The following is a 24815-nucleotide window of genomic DNA, read 5'->3' as shown; positions in this document are numbered from 1 at the left end:
GTATAGTCAAATTAAATAGAATTTTGTAGTAACATTATTATAATTAAAAATTATTTTTTTACAAACAAAATTATAATAATTTTAATATAAATATAATTGATAAATAAACAATTATTATAATTATTATATTATATATACAGTTAATTAGTGTTTGTATTACTATTTTACTATTGAATTATTAAATTTTGTATTTATTAATATATATTAATTATTCTATAGTTTTTTTATTTAATTGTTAATTAAATTATAAAATAGTAATGATTTGTTATAATGTGGAACACTATATTAGGTATAAAATGAAATTTTTAAAAATTTTTAATAAATAATTGATTATTTAATAATAAGAATATACTGTATATTTAACTTTAATAAGTATAAGTATATTATGAATGAAAAAATGCTTTAAATAAATTTTTAAATATATTAATTTAATTTAAAAAGTAATTAATTCTAAAACTGTAATATATTAATAACTTAATTGAAATATTTAACATAACTTTGTTAAAAATATTTTAATAGCTTACCAAATATGCTATTCAATTTTCTAATTTATTTTATAAAAATTAATTAATAGTAATAATAATATTAACTATTAATTTTAATATTCAAAATATTAATTAAAATATTAACAAAAATATTAACTAAAAATCAATAAAAAAAATTATTTTATAATTTAGAATAAAATTCAATAACAGAATATGAACTAATTTATTAATTTTTTAAAATTTATATTAAAATTGAAAAATAACTTTAAGATATAATACAGTTTTAGAATATTGTAAAATATTTTATAAAATATAGTATAATAAAATTTATTTAATTTAAATTATAAAAAAAATATATTACAGTTTGTGAATAAAATTAAATATTAATAATATATAAAACTTGTTTCTAAAACAACTAACAATAAAACTGTAAATAAATAAATTAATAGAAATATTTAATATAATTTTCTTAGAAATTATAACAAAATTTAAAAATTAATTTAAATTATTTCATAATTTTTGTTGTTGTTTGTATTAATCACATTTAAACAATTAAAATAATATAACTAATTACACTAATTTAATTATGATATTTTAATTTTTAATATTTTTGAAATAATTAGTTAAATTATTTTTTAAAATACAATATATATTGATATAAATTATTAATTAGAATAAGATTTTTTTTAATAAACAATGTGTTTTTGCTATTTTATTGCTAATTTTTAAAAATTAAATAATTTATCTCATATCTACAAAAACATAATATTTACATAGTTTTAATACATTTTGATAATTAAATTATTACTAATTATTTTAATTAAATAATGCACTAAAATTAGTAATATAATCTTATTAATAAAAATAATATTTAAAATTTTGAAATCTATTTTATTGTACAGTATAACATTTAACATTATAATATTATTTATGAATTTATATTTTTGTTAGTAGTATTTAAATAATTTAATAATTTTGTAATACATTTATTTTAGTTATATTTTAAATTAATAACAACTATAATAATTATAATTTAACCAAAATTTTTTTAACAATTAAGTTAACTTAACAATTATTTTTATTTTAAGTTATTATAATGTTTTGAGTTTGTTTTATTTATTGTTTGTTAATATTAATATATTTTATCAAACAATAGCTACATAATCAACAACAATAACAAATCTATTATCCAATTATATATTAATAATAGTAATAATAATAATAAATTATAATACGCTTGTAAAATAATAACTATTGTAACTATTTTTTTCAACATTTACTTATAATTATGATGTTTGACAGTCACTCACACACACACATACAGTCAGGTAAGCGTTTAATACATTTTTTATATATTAGTAATAATTAACAAAAAAAATACAATTATACTAGTAATTATTTTAATACAATTTAATTTTTATTATGATTATAAGTTAACAAAATTATATTTTAAAATAAGTTATTATATATATTTTTTAATCTAAATTAAAATTAAAATCAAGCCAATACACAAAAAATCTAAAAAATATTTAAAATAAATTAAAAATTAAAATCAATATAAAAACTAAGAATCTAAATAATAAATAATCATAATTTTACTTATATTTTACTAATGAATATAATATTATATACAATTTTAAACAAAACAAAAAATATGAAATGAAATTTTAAACTTAATATTAAAAAAAAAGATTTTTACTTATATTAACTTTTATGTAAATGTTATAAAATTAAAATATAATTTACAAAATTTATTAGAAAATAAAATAATTTTAGACAAATAATATATAAAAATAATTATGTTTTTGATATCAATTATATCAAAATAAATTATATAATTATAAACATAAATATAAAACTACTATTTATTTATTTTATATACAGTTTTAAAAATTATAAATTAAAAGTTATTAATATTTAAATTTAATATTTTTATTAAAATATCATTTTAATAAGTTAGTAAAATCAAAATGTTTAAATTTAATTATTCAAAAAAATATAATTAATATTATTTTTTATATATTTATTAGTAATATAACTAAAATAATATTAGTAATTTATTATTCTAGTACATAGTATTGTAAAATTAAAAAAAATAATTATAAATTATAAGATAAACTAAAATAATAAAGAAAAATTTTGATTAATATATTTACTATAATTTTTAAAGTTATATTATTTATAAAAATAATTATAAATAATTAAAAATATTTTACAGTTTTATACATATAATATTTAAAAAACTATTAATTAAATAGAACTACAAACTGTAGTAATATTAAAAACAAATTTTTAAATATTATAATTAAATTTATACTATATTATTTTAGATAGTAAACATGGTTTTCTTTTTTAAATATTAATTAATATTATATTAAATTATATAATTTTATGATTTTGAAATAAAAGTCAGTTTATAAATTTTTTACTAAACATATTTTTACTTATATAAAAATTCTAAAAAAATAATAAATATTATTTTAATAAAAAAATTTAGTATAATATAATATTTTTTACAAATAAAATAATCTGTCATGTTATCTCCTACACTAATTTATTAATATATTTATTATATATTTAGATTAAAAATACTTAACTGATTTAATTACAGTTTTATACAAATTTAATTATTTAAAGCATTTTATTTGATTTTTAAAAATTATTTCAGATCTAAATAATTTTAGTCATTTAAAATCAATGTCTAATATATATAGATTTTTTTAAACTTATACTAAAAGTTTATATATAATAAAATAACATAATAAAAACAACTTTATACTAATTAAAATTAAAAGTAAAATTAATAACTAATTTTTAACTTAACAATATTATTTTTAATTAGATAAATATTATAAATTACTTTTATAAAAATAACTATTAATATATATTGTAATAAATTAAAAACACTCGTTATTGTTTTTTTAAATAATATTTTATTTAATTAAACTGTAATTATAACTAGTTTTACTATTGAATATATTTTATAAAACTAAATAATAATAAATTTAGCTGGACAAAGTTCGCGCATAATTTTAATTTTTTTTAGTTTATAATTGTAACAATTATTTATTATATAAACTAATTATATACTAATTAAAATTATAAAAACTACAAATTTGACATTAAATTTTATTTTATTTTTAAAAATTTATTAATATTTAATAGTTATGTAATTATTATGTAAACTATTTATTTATTGAATAACTGTAAATATAATTATTAATATACTATTACTTGATATAGTAATAAGATCATGAAATTTTTAATTTTAGTTAATAGTAAACTAATTGAAATATAATGCATAAATCAAAAGTTTAATTATTAAAATCTATTAACTAATGATAAACTATATTTTTTTGATTTGATTGATTTTGATTTAAAATATTATGATATATAAGTGAAAATAATTTATGTAAACTAAAAAATAATATATCTGGGGAATAACTAAAAATAAAAATAATAATATTAATTTAAGACTATAAGAAAAACTAATTTTAACATTATTTACAGTTATGTAATTAAATTATAAATTTAAAAAACAATTAATGCATTTCAATACTATTCTTATATTCTTATAGTTTTAATTCTAATTACTTAAAATAAAAGTTTAATAAATTAAATATATTTTTTATTTTATAATTAAAGTGTATATAATAATAATAACAATATATTATTTAAAAATAATAAATGTCATTGACGGCCTTTACAATCAATTATTATAAAAAAAAGTTAACTAAACTATTGATTTTTAAAATGTATTTTAATTTTACAGTTTTTTTTCAACAGTAACAAATTAATTTTTCTAACATTTTTCTACTTAAGTATTTTACCGCATTTTTTTAGTTTAATATATTTTTATATAAGTAATAATTTAAATTAATTTAAGATTTTATTTTTTTTCAATAAAATTATTTACATATGTTAAATTTGACCATCACTTTTAGTTTTGTCTAATTTTGATCAGGCTAAGTTTTTTTTTTAAAATAATAAACAGTTTTATTTATTAGTAGAAATAAAAATAAAATAATTAAACTATAAATTATTATTAACTGATTATATGTTTTTCATTTATACAATAATAATAATAATTTTTAGTATTATAATTATAAATTTTTTATTGTAATATTTTTAAATACTATAATAATAAAAATATAACAATAAAAAAATAATAATTGATTAACTTAAAATAGTTTTCTAGTATTTAATATAATAAACATATTTATAAATCTACATTAACTTTTTAAATATAAAAACTGTAATTAAATTATAAATAAATTTTTATAATTAATATATAAATTTTAAAAAATTAGAATTTGAAAACCCGACCAATTACCAGTAAATTAATATTTTACAAAAAAAATTTAAGTAATTTATTAAATATTATATTTAAAAATAATATGAATATTTGTATGTAATACATCAGTAATACAAAAAACAATATATTATATAAATTATTTAACATTTACATTTTATAAATTATAAATAAATAAAAAATTATATAACATTAAATATATTTTATGTTAAATTAGATATTTATTTATTATATTTTGTTTAACTATGCATAAATTTAGTTTATATTTATCAGTTAATTATTTTTTTAATTATGTAATAATAAAACAAAAATATATATAACTTGTTATGCTTAAAATTATACTAAAACTATATAAATAAATATTAATTAAACTTTTTTTTTAAGATTTAAAGTTTTAAAATGCAGTTTTTTATTATAAATATATTTAATTTTAAATTATATTATATTTAAGTATTTTATATAGTAATAAAAATGTATTAAGAATAAATTTAGTATTTATACAATAATCATTTTTTATATGAAAATATATAATATATAGACATTTAATTATTTTCGAAAAGAAAAACATTTGTATTTTAATTCAATAATATAAATAAATTATTATATTATTTAATTAAAATATTTTATAATCAAATTATTAAATTGATATGAAATTTTAAATAGAAAGAGATTTTTGACGATTTTGCTAAATTTAATATATAAAAACAAATTATAATTTCAAATAATTGGTTATTACAAAGTAATACAGTTTTGGAATTATTATATATTAATTTAATATAATTTAATAATTTAAAAAATCATAACAAAAATTATGAGTTAACTGATTATTATTTTATTTAAATTGTTTTTAGTATTTAATTTAGTATAAATTTTTTAAAACTTTATTTACTTTCATTTATTTATTAAATTAAAAAATTTTGTTTTTTCAAATACAGTATAAAATAATATAGATTTAGTTATTTAGTTATAATCAACAATAAAATTAATATTTTTAAAATATTTTATTTTTTAGTAAATTATAATATTTTTTATTAATAATCATACAGTAATACAATAACTTATTCTAGTTTAATGTTTTAAAATTAATTATGTTATTATTGTTTTATTTTTAATAATAATTTAATAAATATTAAATTTAATTATGATATTAGCTGCAAATCAATCAAACAGTAATTTAATTTTATTATTTTAAATCAAAATTATAGAGATTTTTAAACTATTTTGTTGTTGTTGTTGAATATATTGTGTTATTAATAATAATGTTTTACTAATAACTTAAAATAATTTTAGTTTCAATTAAATTGAAAACTCATTTATGTTATCAATTAATAATAATAATAATAATTAATAGATTTAACTAAAAATAAAACCTTTTATTAATTATATACTAATTAATAAATTTAATAATAATATTAATAACTTAACAAATGAACAATAATTAAATAATTAAATAATTATATTACTAATAATAAATTTAAGTAATCAAATTAAATAGTTATTTATTAACTATTTATAAAATAAATTAGATATTAATATATTACTAATGATAAATATAAAACTAATTAATACACAATTAATATCTTTATATTTTAATATTATTTTTCTAGTAGTTTTAACATATTTATTTATACTAGTAATTAATATTATTGTATTACTAAATTATTTGATTGTGTTTTTAACTTATTGTTTGAAAATTTTAAGAGAAACATTGATTTCATTACAATATTATTATGAATATATTGTAATAAATCTATTTATGATAATAATAGTATTATTATTAATATTGCATACTATTTGTGTTATAAGTTATTTAAGATTATTGATATCATATTTATCAATTGATTTGCAAAATATCTATACATTACTATTGTTTATTATATATCATGTATCTTATTGTTTATGTCATTAAAATACTATAAATGTTGTATAAAAAAAATTTATACAAAAAATACAAAAATTTGTAGACATAAATATTATTTATTAAAGTTATAAACAATATTATTAAAATCAAAATTATTATTTATAAATTTTTAAATTTAAATTTCTTAATTTTAATTATATCTAATTTTCTTATCTTTCTTGTTATTATTATTTAAATAGTTTTTTTAATATTTATTATGTAAAATGTCTATAATTATCAAATTTGAAAAATATTAGATATTTTTTTATAAGTCATATGAAATATATTTACATAAAATATAATTAATATTTATTAAAAAAAATAATATTGTATATCTTATAAATGATTTAAGTAATTTTTTATTATTAAAAAATACTAATTTAAGTGAAAAATATAAATCATAGATAAATAATGTATCATGTCTAGTAGAGCTATTTAATATTATATTTAATATAAATTATAGAAATATAATTTATATTAAATGAAAATTATAATTACAGTTTAATGAGAGATTAATTTTTTTTGAAAATTCAATTTAATTATATTTATAATGAATAGTAATTTTAATTTATATATATATATATATATTATCAAATTCAATAATATCTAAATAGATTTTTAATGTTTAATAATATAATTTAATAATTTTTTTCATTAATTATTCTAAAATATAATTACAATAAGTAATTAATAGAAAATTTCAATTTAAAAATAATTTACTAATTATTTTAATAAATTAAAAATAAAAATTAATTATTTTTTTAGTGAAAAAAATTATTATTTATTGTTTAAGTAAACTAATTACAAGTTTATTATTAAAATTAATATTATTTTAACTCTAATTACAAAATATATACTATTTTTAGCAATTATTAAATAAAAAAATAAAAACAATTTATTTAATGAATTTATAAGAGATTGAACTAATAATACATAATTATAAAACTAATAATAAAAGATTTAAACTTAAACATGTTTTAAAAACATTTAATTGAAATTTTAATGTAAAACTTATAAATTTATATATTAATAAAGTAATTAATATTTTTTATTTAATGCTATTTATTTCAATAAGTAAATAGTTTTATATCAAATAAATTAGATTTGTGTTTTATATAAATTATTAATTTAATTTTTTCAATTGCAATTAAATGTTAAATGAAATAAGTATATTTAAAAAACAAATTTAAGATAATGTTTAAATTATTTAAAGTCATTTTTGTTTACCAATTACTAACAATACTCTAAAAACTGTACAAACTTTAGATATGTATTTTGTGAATACAATTAACTTTAAAATTTATGAATATTTTTAGATATTAAAAAACTGTCAGATTATATTCAATGTAAATTTTAATATTTATTTTTATTAGCTGTAGTTTAATTTAGTAAAATTTAACAAATATTATTATTAAATTTATTTTTTAAAAATTTACTTTTATTATAAGAAAATAGATTTATTTAATAATAAAATAACTAAACATTTAATTAGAAAAACTTTAACAAATTTAAATATAATAGTAAGTATTTAAATAGTATTTTTTAATAAATTAGATCAGATATTTATTTATGAATACAATTAACTAAAAAAATCTATAAATATTTTTAGATTTTAACAGTCAATTAGCATTGAATTTCAATAAATGTTGTAATAATTTTATGTTTTATGATATTTTAAATGTAAATTTTAATATTTATTTTTATCAGATTTAGTTTTTTAATACATTTTAACAAATATTATTATGAAATTTAAATTTATTTATTTTTTCTTAAATTTACTGTTGGTATACATATTTGTATAAATATTTAATTAAATAACTAAACAAAATACATTTAATTAGAAAAATTAATAACAAATTTAAATATAATATTCACAAATAATCAATTTTTGTACTAAAATAAAATAAACAAATAAATTATTAATTACTTAATTAAATAATTTAAATTACATGTAAATTATATAATAAACTTATTAAGTTATTTTAATATAATTATTTTTGAATAATAATATTAGATATATTAAAATAATGTAAACATTAAACATTATTTATATATTTTGATTAAAATAATTTATGAAAATCAAAATAAAAATGTAAATTAGATTATATATATACTAAAAAACCTAATATTTTATAAAATTAAACTCTAATAGTTTATTTTTTTAAAATAATAAAACAAAATTATATTTTAGGAGAGGGGGGATTCAGATATTACGTTTGCACTTTTTTGAAATAAATCTAAACCATTTCCTCCCCCACCCTATGTTAAAACTTAAGTAAAAAACATATATGTATTTAAAGGGAAACAATCTATTTTTTGATTCATAGTTAGCTAACATCAAACATTAACTGATAGTAAAAGTGTGTAAATGTATTAAACTGTTTGTCAATTAAATTATTGTGTGACACATAAAATACTTTTTGATAATAATTTTTTTTTGTGGTAAAATAAATGCTTTATTTTGTTTTTGTTGATGTCGTACATATTGACTGTTAATATGTTATATTAATTTTTAAATGTAATATTTTTGTTTTACAATAACACTTAATTAAAAAATTTAACATTAWTTTAAATTAATGTTATTAAAACTACATAATGTTTTATACTGAATAATAACTACTTTTTTGTTAAAAAAAACATTTTATTTAATTTGAAACACATTTTATTAAAAAAATTACTGATATTTTTGTTGTGTTGTTTTGTTTGCATAAAGTGATACACTATTTGTTGACAGATTTTTTTGGTATTCAAATAAAGGTATTTAATTTATTTAACAATTATTTCTGATAATAATAATAATAATCATTAATTAATTTTATTTATTTGTATTTTTTTTATTACAGACAATCATTCACAGAGACAGACCAGTGATCAGTCCATAAATGTGTTGAAATAATTATTTTCATTTTATTGTTGTCATACATATTGACAACTAATGTTTGGCTAATTTTGTGGAAATAACTATTAATTTCTAAAATTTTAGCACCAATTTTTAAATTTAATAATTAAAACGAACTAATTGTTTGTTTGTTATTTAAACTAAACACACAATGTTTTATGAGGTGAGTGTATATTAACTTATAATTTAATTTAAATAAAAACATTTAATTATAATATTTAACTGATATTTTGTTTGCAAACAAAAATTACTATATTTAGTTATATACGCTATTTATTTACTGATTTTTATTTAATTTTTTTTGTTGGTATTCAATATTAAGCTATTAATTAATTAATTAATTTAACAATTTTCTCTTTGATAAAAATAATTATTAATTTAATTAAATAATTTATTTGTATTTTTTGTTTGTTTGCAGAAAATCATTGACAGAGACCAGTGACCAGTGATGTCCACAACCAGAGAGTTATTATGAATTGAAATGGGAATCAATTATCTGAACACTTGATATTAACTATTATTTTTTTAGGCAACAGTTGTCTATAGATTATATCAAACATTATACATAATAATAATTATTATTATAAACTAATTAATTATTAATTTTTAATATATATTTTTATTATTTTAATTTAGATAAAAAAATGATTTTCAACGCAAGTGATGATCGCTTTAATGGCCAAACAATTATCGCCGATAAAACTATAACAACAACAATAATATATTAAAATAATTATTTAGTATATAATACTTATATATAATATTATATAATATATTGTTTATAATAATTTTTTATGTTAACTAGAAACATAATTATTGTATTTTATTTATTAGTTATTTTTTTCTTGAAATTTTAAAACTTAATATTTGAATTATTTAAAAATATCAAAATAAAATAAATATAGGATTATTTATAATTAGATATATGTATAAAGACAATGTATACACTTATATACTAATAGACAAAAATAAAAATTGTATTTCAAAAAACTAAAACTGAATTAATGAACAAAAAAAATTGAAAAAATCTATTTTCTATGAACTGGTTGTCAAACTACTGTTGTATTGAATCTACTGTTTCTCTGTATATATCTGTCTGTATATACTCTCTCTCTCTCTCTTCGAGAGAGAGCGAGAAGAGAGAGAGAGAGATCACTCATACATTGAACATAACTTTTTTATCACTTAATAAACTAATTTATTAAAACAATTTATATAAATGTATTAACTATTAGACTATTAAAAAGTTACAGTTTTAAAATTAAAAAATAAATAATAGATTTATACTGTATATAATGTACAAAATATATTAACTCTACTATTCAAGTATTTTAATCTGTAAATTTAAATTGTGTTTAAAAAATAAATATTATTTATTAAAAAAAAATTATTTTTAAATGATAAATTAAATTATTGAACAAATTTTCATATTAAACAAAATATTATTTTTTATTAATATATATATATATATATATAAAAGTTTAGTTGCATACAAATTATTACAAATGTATTTAATTAAAAAAATGTTTTTTTTTGTTGTAATTAATTGTATATTAAAAAAATAATAATATCAACAATTAATTAGTAAATAGTAAGTTTTATGTTATTTAAACATTAAAAATATATTTATGTGTTTAAAAAAAATAAAAAAAACTATTAATAAATTACTAATTACTAAAAATTATACAAATATTTTTTTCAATAAAAAATAAACTAAATACAAATATATGTAATACATATGTATTTAATATCAAAAAAATATATTAATTTAGATATAGATTTTAAACAAAAATTAATTATTGTAAATATTTTTAATACTTATAATAATAATTAAAAGTTACAATAATTTTTATTTTTAAATATAAATATAAAAATAATTAATTATTGTTTCGTTGAAATAACTTTAATATTTATCTGAGAATTATTATTATTATTATTATTATTATAGTAGTAGTAGTAGTAGTAGTAGTAGTAGTAGTAGTAGTAGTAGTAATAGTATTACTAGTATTAGTATTATTTGCACTATTATTACAAGTAATTGTTACTACAACTACTACTACTACTACTACTACTACTACTACTACTACTACTACTACTACTACTACTACTACTACTACTACTACTACTACTACTACTACTACTACTACTACTACTACTACTACTACTACTACTACTACTACTACTACTACTACTACTACTACTACTACTGCTACTACTACTACTGCTACTGCTGCTACTACTACTACTACTACTACTACTACTACTACTACTACTACTACTACTACTACTACTACTACTACTACTACTACTACTATACTACTACTACTACTACTACTACTACTACTACTACTACTACTACTACTACTACTACTACTACTACTACTACTACTACTACTACTACTACTACTACTACTACTACTACTACTACTACTACTACTACTACTACTACTACTACTACTACTACTACTACTACTACTACTACTACTACTACTACTACTACTACTACTACTACTACTACTACTACTACTACTACTACTATGATTGTCTATATTGAACACTGTCTGGTCATTACCACTACCACTACTACCGGTGCTGCGGACATGTATAACACTACGGTGTTGTTAGGGTTGTTGTGCGATAAACCGATTTTTTGTAAACGTTGTGTTAGCATAGGTACCGATTTGGACTAACGGCTATCCATTACTACCGGCACCGACACCACAACCACCAGTGCTAACCGTTTTTTTCAGGGGAACTTCCGGCGGTATCTTATAACTGGGTGTAGTCCGACCCCCACCAGCACCGGTAGGTGTAGTACTACTGGGAACCGGTGATAGTTGTGGTATCATCTGGTGTACACCACTACCATTGATGGCACCGTTAGTCAGGGTGTTGTTGTTGAGCGCTGACAATGTTTAAGCGCTTCCTTATTATTATTACTTGAAATTATTTGAGACGACTTACTAATACCAATGCTATTATTGGTATCAGTTTGTTGTCCATCACTACTATCATCGGCACCGGTAGCTGATTGTTGGCCAGTAGTAGTAGTAGTATTGTTGCCAAACATCCGACGGTGCGCTCGACGGAATTCCTCCATTAAAAGCTCTGTTATTTAATATTTGAATTAAAATTAAATAAATTATTTATTTTTTTAAAAATATACTACTGCTATACATATTTTAGTTTAATTGTAAATAATATAACTTAAATTTAAATAAATAAAAAAAAATAAAACTGTAATTATTTTTAAAAATTTTTGTATTAAGTGAATATAAATATATATATTTTTAATTGATAACTGAATTTTTGATTTATTTGTTATAATTATAATCTATTATTTTGTTAGATATATTTGTTATATTTAAATAAAATAAAAATATTGATTTAAATTAAAATTATTGTATATCTAATAATTTAATTCCCCAAAAAAATTATATTGTAATTATAATTTTTATTTACAATATAATGTTATAATATTTAAAAAAACAAATTAAATATATTATTATTAATAAACTGTATTTTTTTGTTTGATATTATTAATTTTGATATATATATATATATATATATATAACATATGATTATATTATTAATTAAATTAATTACTAATTTTCTGATTTAATTTTATGTTTAATTAATAGATAAGAATATATATAATTATTCTATAATTAAAATTAATTGTTAAATAATCCCTTTTTTAAAAATGTTATTTAATCTATACTGTACTGTAGTAAACAATTAAATACAAAATCAAACAATTTATATATATTTATATCAGGGTTAAGTAAGGGGGGGGTAGGGGTGAGTAAGGCCAAAATACTAAGATCGGCTAAGATCGAGATTTTGGGATTTTACCCCCCAGACTTTTTGACCAAATGGAAAAAATTGTCGCTTAAAAACGAGGAGAAATGACCCCCCCTAAAATTTCGGCGCCAAAGGCGCCGAAAATTTTTTGAAGTTTTTAAAAATTTTAATTTTAGTTTTTTTACTGTTTTTATGTTTTTAAAATTTATATGAATCTAATTATTGATTAAAAATAAGTAAAAAAGTTAAAATAACGTTAAAACTCATCTAAAAATAACATTAATTTATTAAAAATACTAAACTAAAAAATTAAAAATTATTTATTTGTTGAAAAGAGAAATCATATTACAACTTAAATAGATGTTTAAGATAGTTTAAGAAGTTAGTAAAACAATAAATACTTATATTTTAAAGTTTTTATTAATAATTTTTAAAATTTTAACTAAAAAATTTAAAATATTTTCAATTTTATAATTTGTATTCAGTCAGTATTCATATAAAAATAACATTAAAAAATAAAAATTTATATCTATAAACTATAATTATTAAGTATTATTTTAAAAATTAATTATTTTAAAGTTAAAAATTACTAAAATATTTAAAAATATAGTGTATCATTAATGTTTTTATCAAATATTTTTAAGTATTAAATACATTATTTTATTTTTTTTTAAATTTAAGTTTTTATTAATTTTTAAAATTTTTTTTAAAAAATATTTTATTTTTGTTAAAATTTAAGTTTTTGTTAATTTTTAAGTTTTTTTTTGTATTTTTGGAAATTTTACCTATTTTCCTGGGAATTTATACGGAAACTTATGGGAACTTTATCAAATTTACATGGGAATATTCGGGATTATTAGGGAATTTTCTCTTGACCCCCCCCCCTTTATTTTTGGATTTTTGAAAAAATTGCCGTTTAAAAATGCAATAAAAATCTTACCCCACCCAATACCCCCCCCCCCCCCCAAGATTTTTCGAGAATTTTGCAAATTTTACCCCGGTCTACCCCCCCTAAAATCCAAAACCTTGCTTAACCCTGATTTATATATATATATTAAATAATAGTTATGCTAATAAGTTAACTGATAAATTAAATCAATAGATTTATTTTTGTTTAAATAGTATATCAACAATAAATGTTATATTAATTTATACAGTCATATCAATACCAATCAATCAAATATATCAAATAAAAGGGCCTTACATTAATCTCGCACACGCGGTTTTAGCTATAATTCTTAAACGGAGTGTGATATATTAATTTTGTAAAAAGAGTATTAAAAATTGATTTACGCGTGATATTATAAAATATTAAATTTTTAATTTTGATCACGTGATCATATTTATTCTTGGATATTTGCAAACCACTATATCAAAACCTAAACTATAAATGCCAGAATAAAATTTCACTAGTAAGATTGTAATGGCTAAACTGGAAATTTATGGGAAGAAAAAATTTTTAAAATTGGTTGCAGAATAAATTTTTTATGGCTTTTCAAACTTGTGGAAAAACACATTATATAAAATAGTCGAAAATAAAATGACGTTATTTATGGACAGTAGACACTTATTAGATAGAGATTTTAATACTATTGCTTATTCTAAAAACAAAATTTTTTTATGTCAAATATATTTTTAGATAATCAAATTTAATTAAAAATTAAATTATCGAAATACTATGCTGTGTTTTTTATTGTAATTTGATTATCTAAAAAAATATTTGACATAAAAAAAATTTGTTTTTAGAATAAGCATTAGTATTAAAATCTCTATCTAATAAGTGTCTACTGTCCATAAATAACGTCATTTTATTTTCGACTATTTTATATAATGTGTTTTTCCACAAGTTTGAAAAGCCATAAAAAATTTATTCTGCAACCAATTTTAAAAATTTTTTCTTCCCATAAATTTCCAGTTTAGCCATTACAATCTTACTAGTGAAATTTTATTCTGGCATTTATAGTTTAGGTTTTGATATAGTGGTTTGCAAATATCCAAGAATAAATATGATCACGTGATCAAAATTAAAAATTTAATATTTTATAATATCACGCGTAAATCAATTTTTAATACTCTTTTTACAAAATTAATATATCACACTCCGTTTAAGAATTATAGCTAAAACCGCGTGTGCGAGATTAATGTAAGGCCCTTTTACATACCGAGTTGTCTATGTTTATCATTATTATTAGTATTATTATTATCGCTATTATTAATTAATCCAACAATTGGTACCATTTTTGCCAACAATTTACTATTAATATTACTATTATTGCTGTTATCTATTGTCGGCATTTTGTCTACCAGTGCTGTTGGAGTACCAATCAATTGTCGCCGATTGTTAGCACCGGTAGTGTTGCTATCGACTGGTGAACTGCCTGAGACAGGTCTGAGCAATCGTCGGGTGTGTTCACCCATGGCTTTGATTTCATCCAAAAACCCGATAGACTGGGAACCGGACGAACTGTTTGATGTACTACTCAGTGAACAGTTAGACAGTGACTGACATTCATCTAATTGTTTACGTTTTTCCAGTTCTTTCCTATTAATTAAAAAAAATAGTATTCAAAAAATTATTATTATTCAAAAAAAATATATATTTATTTAAAAAAAATATTAATGCAAATTAGATTAAAATTTAAAATATATTATCAATGTTAAAAAAATACTTATAAGTTAGTAAATTATACAGCTTAACTTTATATTTTTTTAAATAATTAAATTATAATTGAAAAATTTTTTATACTCAAAATATTTTCAATTGTAATAATAATAATATCAATAAATTTGTATAAAAAATATATTATTCTAATTAATCTAGTATATTATAATATTAAAGCTAATAGCTATAATATAAAACTAATATTAAAAAAATATTATTTGTATTAAAGTACAGTTTTACTTTTAATTACAATTTTTTTAAATATCATTTTATTAGTTAACTTTTTGTTCAACTATTCATCAATTAAAAAATAACTTTACTTTTATTTAACTAATTAATAATTTTTAAGTATTAAATTATCAATTAATTTATAAATAAAAATAGGACGATTTAGATAAATACAAATTATTTAATTAATTACTTACTTTAAAATTTATTATTATGTTTACTATGAAAATAAAGTATTATTGTATACTAACTTATGATATATTTTATACAAGCAATTTAATAATTTATTATATAAAATAATATTATGAAAAATCTAATCAAAATTTTAGTAATTATTATTACATATTAGTTACATAAAATTTTTTATATATACAGTTTTTAACTATTTTTAATAAATTTTATATTATGTTAAAACTGTAAACTTTAGATTAAAATTATTTATTATTAGACAATTAATTTAGCTATAAATAGTTTAGCTGTCAAAGTAAAGAAACAATACTTTTATTTATTTTTTTAGCTATTAAATTTTTTAATTAACTAATTGCATACACACACACACACACACACACACACAACAAAAAACTTATAATTAATTTAAATAAATAAAGTTTTCAAAATTTATTAAGTTATATATAAAAAAATAAAATAATTTTTTTTATATAGGATTAACTTTAAATATATTAATTTTAATTAATTTAATTAAAAATCTAGACATACTTTTCAATTTCAAGCTTCTGTAGCTCCAGTTTCAGCTGTTGTTGCTGTAGCTCAAGCTTACGGCGTTCATCGGCCAGCCGTTCCTCCTCTTGTCTAACAATTTCCATCAGTTTCACAGCCGACGACTGACCCATCACTGGACCACTAGTAGTAGGTAGACATACCGGTGCTTATCATATGATGGTCACAGCCATCGACATCATCACCACTACCATCGATACTATCCATTTCGCTGAGTCGTTTTCAGAGTAATGACTACCACTACCCATACATCCCTCACCATCACCACCACTACCAGTACTACCGGTGCTATAAACGGTTGTACCGTTTTTTGTTATCATAGTTGTGTGCGCTTTTGTGTTGCCGTTATTTTGTGCTAATATAGACTGTTGTTGTTGTTGTTTTGGTGGTGTCGGTGACGATAAGCTAATAATAATTTATTTTTAACTAAAATTATATAATAATATTGTAAAAATAATTAATAATTATAATAATTATTAATTTTTGTTTCAATTTTATTATTATTATCTTAAATAAAATTTATATTAACAACAATAGCATATATTTCAACACTTACCTGACTATCAATTATTATAATTATAAGTAATCGTAGAAAAAAATAGTTACAATATTTTTTTATGTGTATTATAACTAATGTATTATTATTATTATTATTATTAATATATAATTGTATACTAAATTTATTGTTGTTTTCAATTGTGTTACTATTGTTTTTGTGAAACTTTATTAAAAAACAATAACTATTAATATAATACATCAAATAAATAAATAAATATATTAACACACATAAAAAAATAATTTTAATTACAATGGATTCACAATATTATTATTGAATGTTATTATTTAGTTATAAAAAAAAATCATAATAAAATATAAATGTCACAATTAATTACGTTATTTTTTTAATAAACAAATATATAGTTTATAATAATTAGTTTTTAAATAAATTCTTATTATTATTATTGACAAAATTAAATTAATAAAAAAATATTGCAATTAAGTTATTAATTATTTATTTTACTAAATAAAAATAATTATTAAATGATTAAAAAAATAATTTTTATAATTTTATCTGTGGAATGCAAACTAATATATTAATTTAAAAAATATAACATATAGTTGTATAAATTAATTAAATAAAATGTAACATTTGTATACTATTAAAATAAAATACTAATAATATATGTATATACTGTATTTTAAAAAATTAATCTTTATAAAATTATTAACATAAAAATATATAAATAAAAATTAATTAGTTAAATATAAATAAAAATTACCTATTTTAATACATAAGCAATAAAGCATTATTTTTAATTAATCATTTTTTTTGTAATAAATTTGAATTGTTTTTTAATATTAAAAAATGATTAAAATTGAATTTGTTTAGTTTTAATATTATTTGTTTTTAGATTGTTACAGTTTTTAAAGTTATAAATTTATAATAAAAAATTATATATAAAAATGTTGTATTTTTCTATCTTAATATTTAAATTTAATCTCTATAAAAATTTCAATTAATAATTTGAATAGAAATAAATAATGTAATGTATTATTAATTAATTAACAAATTATTATTGTAAAAATAATTATATTTTAAATATAAGTTATAATAATTTCTTTATTTTTTGTAAGGTTAGACCCGATATATTTTAATTTAATTGTGATAAAACTATAATATTATTTAAATAAATATAAACTTAAAATTATTGGAATAAAATAATATTTAATTAGTAGTTATCAATTTATGTAAATAAAAATTATAGATTAATATGTTTTTTAAAACTATTTTTAGTGTTAATTAAATAATAGTATTGTAATGCCTATAAATAATTAAATTTGATTATTTAATTTATTAAATTATTTAAATAAATATCTAACAAAAAAATAAGTCCTATAATAATAATTATTATTTCTAAAATTTATTAATTTTATTTTAATTATTATATTTAATAGATGACAATATATTCTAGTAAATTATTGATTATAAATTATTGTTGCTTTTAATAAAAAAAATATAACAAACTGTAACCTAAATTATTATTAACTATAATTATATTAAATAATAAAGTATTTTTTTAATAACAGACAATTAAACAATGATTGATTAATTATTTTTAATTAAATTTAAAATTAGCAGTTAATTATATAATATAGAAATTATTAATTTTTTATATAATTAATTTATTGTATTTAATTTAATAACGATTAATATACGATTACACAGATTAAAATATATTATATTATTTTAATAATTTTAAAAATTGTTTTTTAATGGTTGTATTCATATGCATACATTAATTAAAATAATGATTATATAAAAGTCATTATTATATAATTTAAATGTATTATATATTAGCTATTGATTGAAAACTGAAAGTAATAGTTATCATATATTTGTTGTCTAAAAAATTGTTATTTAAAGTACTATAATAATTGATAAATAATATATATATAAAATTATATTATTTATTTTTTTCATAACTTAACACTTAATTAATAGTTATTCAATATATTTTACTAAATGTTATACAATAGTAATTGTTTTTAGTCATATTATAGTCAACTTATGATGAAAAAAAATTAATTATTAAAATTTAAGTATGTTTAGCGTACTTAACTATTTGCTTTTAATTTTAATATTATTTATATTTTTAGAATATTGTAAAACATTTATTTGTTACAGTAGTTTTCAAATATACTATATTATTGAAATAAAAATTATGTATATATAAAATATATAAAAATCTGTTATAAAATTTAATAAATTTGTATTAGTATACTAATAAGTTATTACAAAAAAAAAAACAATTTAATAAGCAATTATCATTATATATAAATATGTAATTAATTACTACATTCTAGCAAAAAATAATTTTTTATCATAAAATTATTAGTCAAACATGTTTAATGTAGAAAAGTTTTGCAATTATATTTAAAAATAAAATAATATAGAAATAAGAATTTAATTTTTATATACAGTTTGTGGACAAATCATTATAGAAATTATTTTTATTTAGTAAAATATTCTAATAATTTTTAATTCAATTAGCAGTAGTTTATAAATATTTATAGGTTTATAAATACTTAATAATTAGTAATATTTATAATAAAATTAAAAATTTTTAATTTTTAAAAATTAGTTTTATAAATCATTTTTTGTAATTAGATTTATATATTATAACTGTACATAAATTTATTAATTACAGTTTCAATTTAAAATAAAAAAATATAAATAGTTATAAAACTGTAAACATTAATAAAATAACTAAATTAATTTAAGTAATTATAATATTATACTATATAGTAGAAGATATCAACATTTGTTATACAGTATTATTAAAAAAAATTTATTTATATTTTTAATATCATATTAATTAATTAAAAAAATATTAAAATTAATACTTAACATTTAATATTAATGTATTGAATAATTATCAAAAATTATTATTTTTTTTTGTGTATAACAAATAATCTGAAGTTATTTCCATATTTGATATACAGTACTATTAGAATAAAATAATTATTTATTAAAAAATTACAGTTTTTATTATATAATTATTAATTATTTTTTTTAATTATTAGAATTATCTTGTTTTTCTATTTCTCATAAGTTAGCATTAGTTATAATAAATAATTAAATAGTATAAATCATTCGATCAATTGATTAAATATTATTATATTAGAAAAATAAATGATTGTATTATTTAAATTAATTTAATAAAATTCCATAAATAATTATAAATAATTAATAAAAGTAAAATTATATTATTAGTTTGAATATAGTATATGAATTTAATTATTATTAGTAATAAATTTATATTTCATTCATAAAATGTTTAAACATAACTAACTTATAATAATTTAATAACTGATTTTATAATCTATAATTTAGGTTATAATGTATTGTACTTAGTATATTATTTATTAATATTATTAATAATAATGATATAAATTTATATATATTTATTATTACTAATTAAAACTATAAATTAAAATACTATATATCAATTAATATATAATTATTAATCATTATTTAATTAGTAAATTTTTTTAATTATGATTTATGATTGTTATATTATAATAAAACAATTATTAGACAAATGTTTTTATAATTTAATATTAATTCGGTAATTCGTAGATACTAATTAAATATATATATATATATATATATATATATATATTAAATATTAATCAATTAATTAATTATAGTTTATATTAAAAATTTAAAAAAATTATTTTAATTTATTAAAATTATAATAATATATATATATATAAACTATAAAAAATAAATATATTTTATTTAAAATTGTTTAAAATTTATTTCACTTAACACTATTATACACTAATTATAAAACTGTAAACATTAATAAAATAGCTAAATTAATTTAATAATAACAATTATAGTTAACAATTTTAGATTGCTATAGCGTGCGAATATTTTTTTGATAACTATAATATATTTAATTAAAAATTAATTTAACTACAAAGTTATAACTCTCATTTAGTATATATTTAAATACACTGTATATTATGTTCATAAAAATTATTGTATAGATTGATTGATAAAAAAAGTTAAAAATTATATAACTATAAATAAATTCATAAATTATTACAAATTAATAAAATCAATTATTATTAATAAATTTCAAAAAATTAATAATTAATAATTGTTTATTTAATTAAATCAATAAAATAATTTAATAAATTATTAGTATTACTAATTGAATATTACAAAACTGTACATTAAACTATTTTTATAATAAATATATTGTGTAGTAAACTATTAATTTTAAAATTAGAGATAATATCGCTTATGCATAAAAATATTTTGTAGGGGGTGGGCGTGGGAGCGATTAAGTTATGGCCTAAAATTAATTTTAAAAATTTAAATATTTATAAATTTTATTTTAAATTAGTAGTTAGTTTTTACGTTTATTAAATAAAATTAATAAATATAAAATAAAATATTAAAAAATCTTTAAAAAAATAAATATACATAAAATAGAGGAAATGATCAATAGACTAATTGTTTTTTAGTAGTTATTATTATATGATAATGTATATTTTAACTTTAAATCTTTACAGTTTATTAAGTTAGATGCAAATTATACACATAATTTAGGATTATAATATATAATTTATAAATTAAAATTTTATACAATTTTAATAATTAAGATAAAAAAATTATTCAAACTAATCATAATATTTTTTTTGTTGTTATTAATTAGTAATAAACAATTAAAATAATTATAAAAATAATAATAAGTAATTTGATTAAATTTAAACATTTTAATTGTCAATTGATAAATTATTATATTTTAAAAAATGTAATAGAAATTTATTAGTTAATTTGTTTACAAAATTTATATTTATAATAACATTGCTATTGATATCAATGTATATCAATTAAAATTTACAATACAATCATAAAAAAATCATTAATATTTAGAAACAATAACTTTAAATATAATTTAGTATAAATCATCTAATTAAAAAAATTACACAAATTAGTTAATTAAAAGTAAAATTAGATTACTTATATATTAATTTTATAATAATTAATTTATGATAAAATTGTTATTAAGATAATAAGTTAATAAAACTTGAAATAATTTATTGAAAAACTGTAAAAATTATTAATATAAATAAATAAGTTTAATATTAGTTAATTTGCTATATTATAATAGTAGATATAAATCATGATATTCATAAAATATTTTTATAATTATAAGATTTAGATATTGTTTATTTTTCTTATATTTATAAAAAATTAGATTTCATATTATAATGTAAATATTGATGATTAAAATTTATAAATATAATATACATAACTAAATACATTTCTGAATTTAATTTTTATTCGATAATAAAATATAGACATTTACTTACCAGTGCAGGGCTCAGGTAGGTGTCAACTATCGACTATAATTTATAAATATCCGTTTAGATTACAAACTGTTGGAAACATAATAAAAATTTTAATAGTAAAAATAATAATTTTAAAATGAATAATAATTATTATCATTTTACATTTTAATAATAATAAATAGATCATTATTTACAATATTGAATAAATAGTTTTAATATTTATTTTAAAGTAATTTATCAAATATTTTTAGTAATTACAGTTTTTAAACATATAATTTAAAATAAATATAATTATTTATTTATAATGAAAATGATATTGATTTTTTTAAATAAAAAAATATATTTAATAATTTAATTGTGATCAAATTTATATTTTTATTATAATAAAAAGTTTTATTAAATCAAATTAATTAGTTTTATTAGTGATCGTTTAAGATTTCTTTTAAATTATCTAAAATATAGGTTCATATCAATTAAACAATTTAACTATATATATATTACTACTAATCAAACTTTATTACAAACATTTAAAAGTAAATGTAAATTTAATTAATTAAATATTTATAGAATTTCTAATTTTTTTAGTTAATTAGTAATTAACAGTTTAAAACATTGATTTATTGTAAATTTTAATTATATAACTTAATAATTATTAGTAATATTAAAGTTAAAATAATATGAATACAATTTAAAAATCTACTAAACTAATAAGATTTTAAAAAAATTAATACAATGTTATTAATTGTCTAATATTTTAATATTAACAAATAAATTCATTTTAATCTTATTTTTTATTATGATTATAATGCAATTTTTAAATTACTTTGAATAGATTAATTTTTAAAAACACTTTAATAATAATTAAGCTAATACAAAAATTATATATTAAAAATACTAATAAACTTTTTATTTTTGATATGTTTAGTAAAATTTAATTTAATAAAAAAAATTAAAAATTAAATATATAAATATAGTAAAATTTATTTTACAAATTGAGAGACAGTTTTATTAATGTTATAAAAAAATAATTAAATAAAACAAAGAAATAATTAATAAAATTATTAAGTAATAAAACTGTAATAAAACTATCTAGGTTATAATTAATTAAATAATTATAATTGATTATTTTAAAATTAGTCAAAGCTCGTCTTAAATTTATATTAATTACTTTAATTTTTCTTATATTCAATAAATATAATCCATAATTTGTACATTAATTAAATATTATAATTTATAAAATATTATTATAAATTAATAAAATAATAATAATATTGATATAGTAATCAATAATCAATAGTAATTAATGAATAGTTATAATTACTAATAATAATATAAATTATTATTATATTTATGAAAAATTTTATTTATTGAGACAAAAATTGATAAAATTTACAGTTTTTTAATATAAATACTACATATTATTATCTTTAATTTTATTCATGTAATTTTTAAATTATTATAAAAATTTATTAGTATTTGTTTAATAAATTATACTTATAATAACATTGCTATTGATAACAATATCTATTAACAAAAAAATATTGTAGACAATCTCAGAAAAAATGCATTAATATTTAGAAATAATAACATAAAATAAAATTTTGTATAAATTATTTAATTAATACAATTAAACAAATTACTAGTAGCTAATTTATTATAAAATTGTTATTAAAATAAAATAACACTTAAAATAATTTATTAAAAAACTGAAATATTATTAATGTAAATAAATTAGTTAATTATTAATTAATTTGATAGATGATAATAAAGAATTTAATTATAATAATTATTAAAACTTTAATTTTACTGCCTAATTATTTTTTACTAATTTAGTTTTATTAAATAATGCATTATTTTTTAAAATACATCAAAAATCAATAACTGTTAACATAATAACAATCGTATTAAATGAATAT

Source organism: Oppia nitens, unplaced genomic scaffold (assembly GCF_028296485.1).
Source record: "Oppia nitens isolate AA-2021 unplaced genomic scaffold, nextdenovo-longstitch-racon4-pilon3 scaffold37_pilon_pilon_pilon, whole genome shotgun sequence".
Taxonomy (NCBI): Eukaryota; Metazoa; Arthropoda; class Arachnida; order Sarcoptiformes; family Oppiidae; genus Oppia; species Oppia nitens.
Note: the sequence above shows the minus strand (reverse complement) of the source record.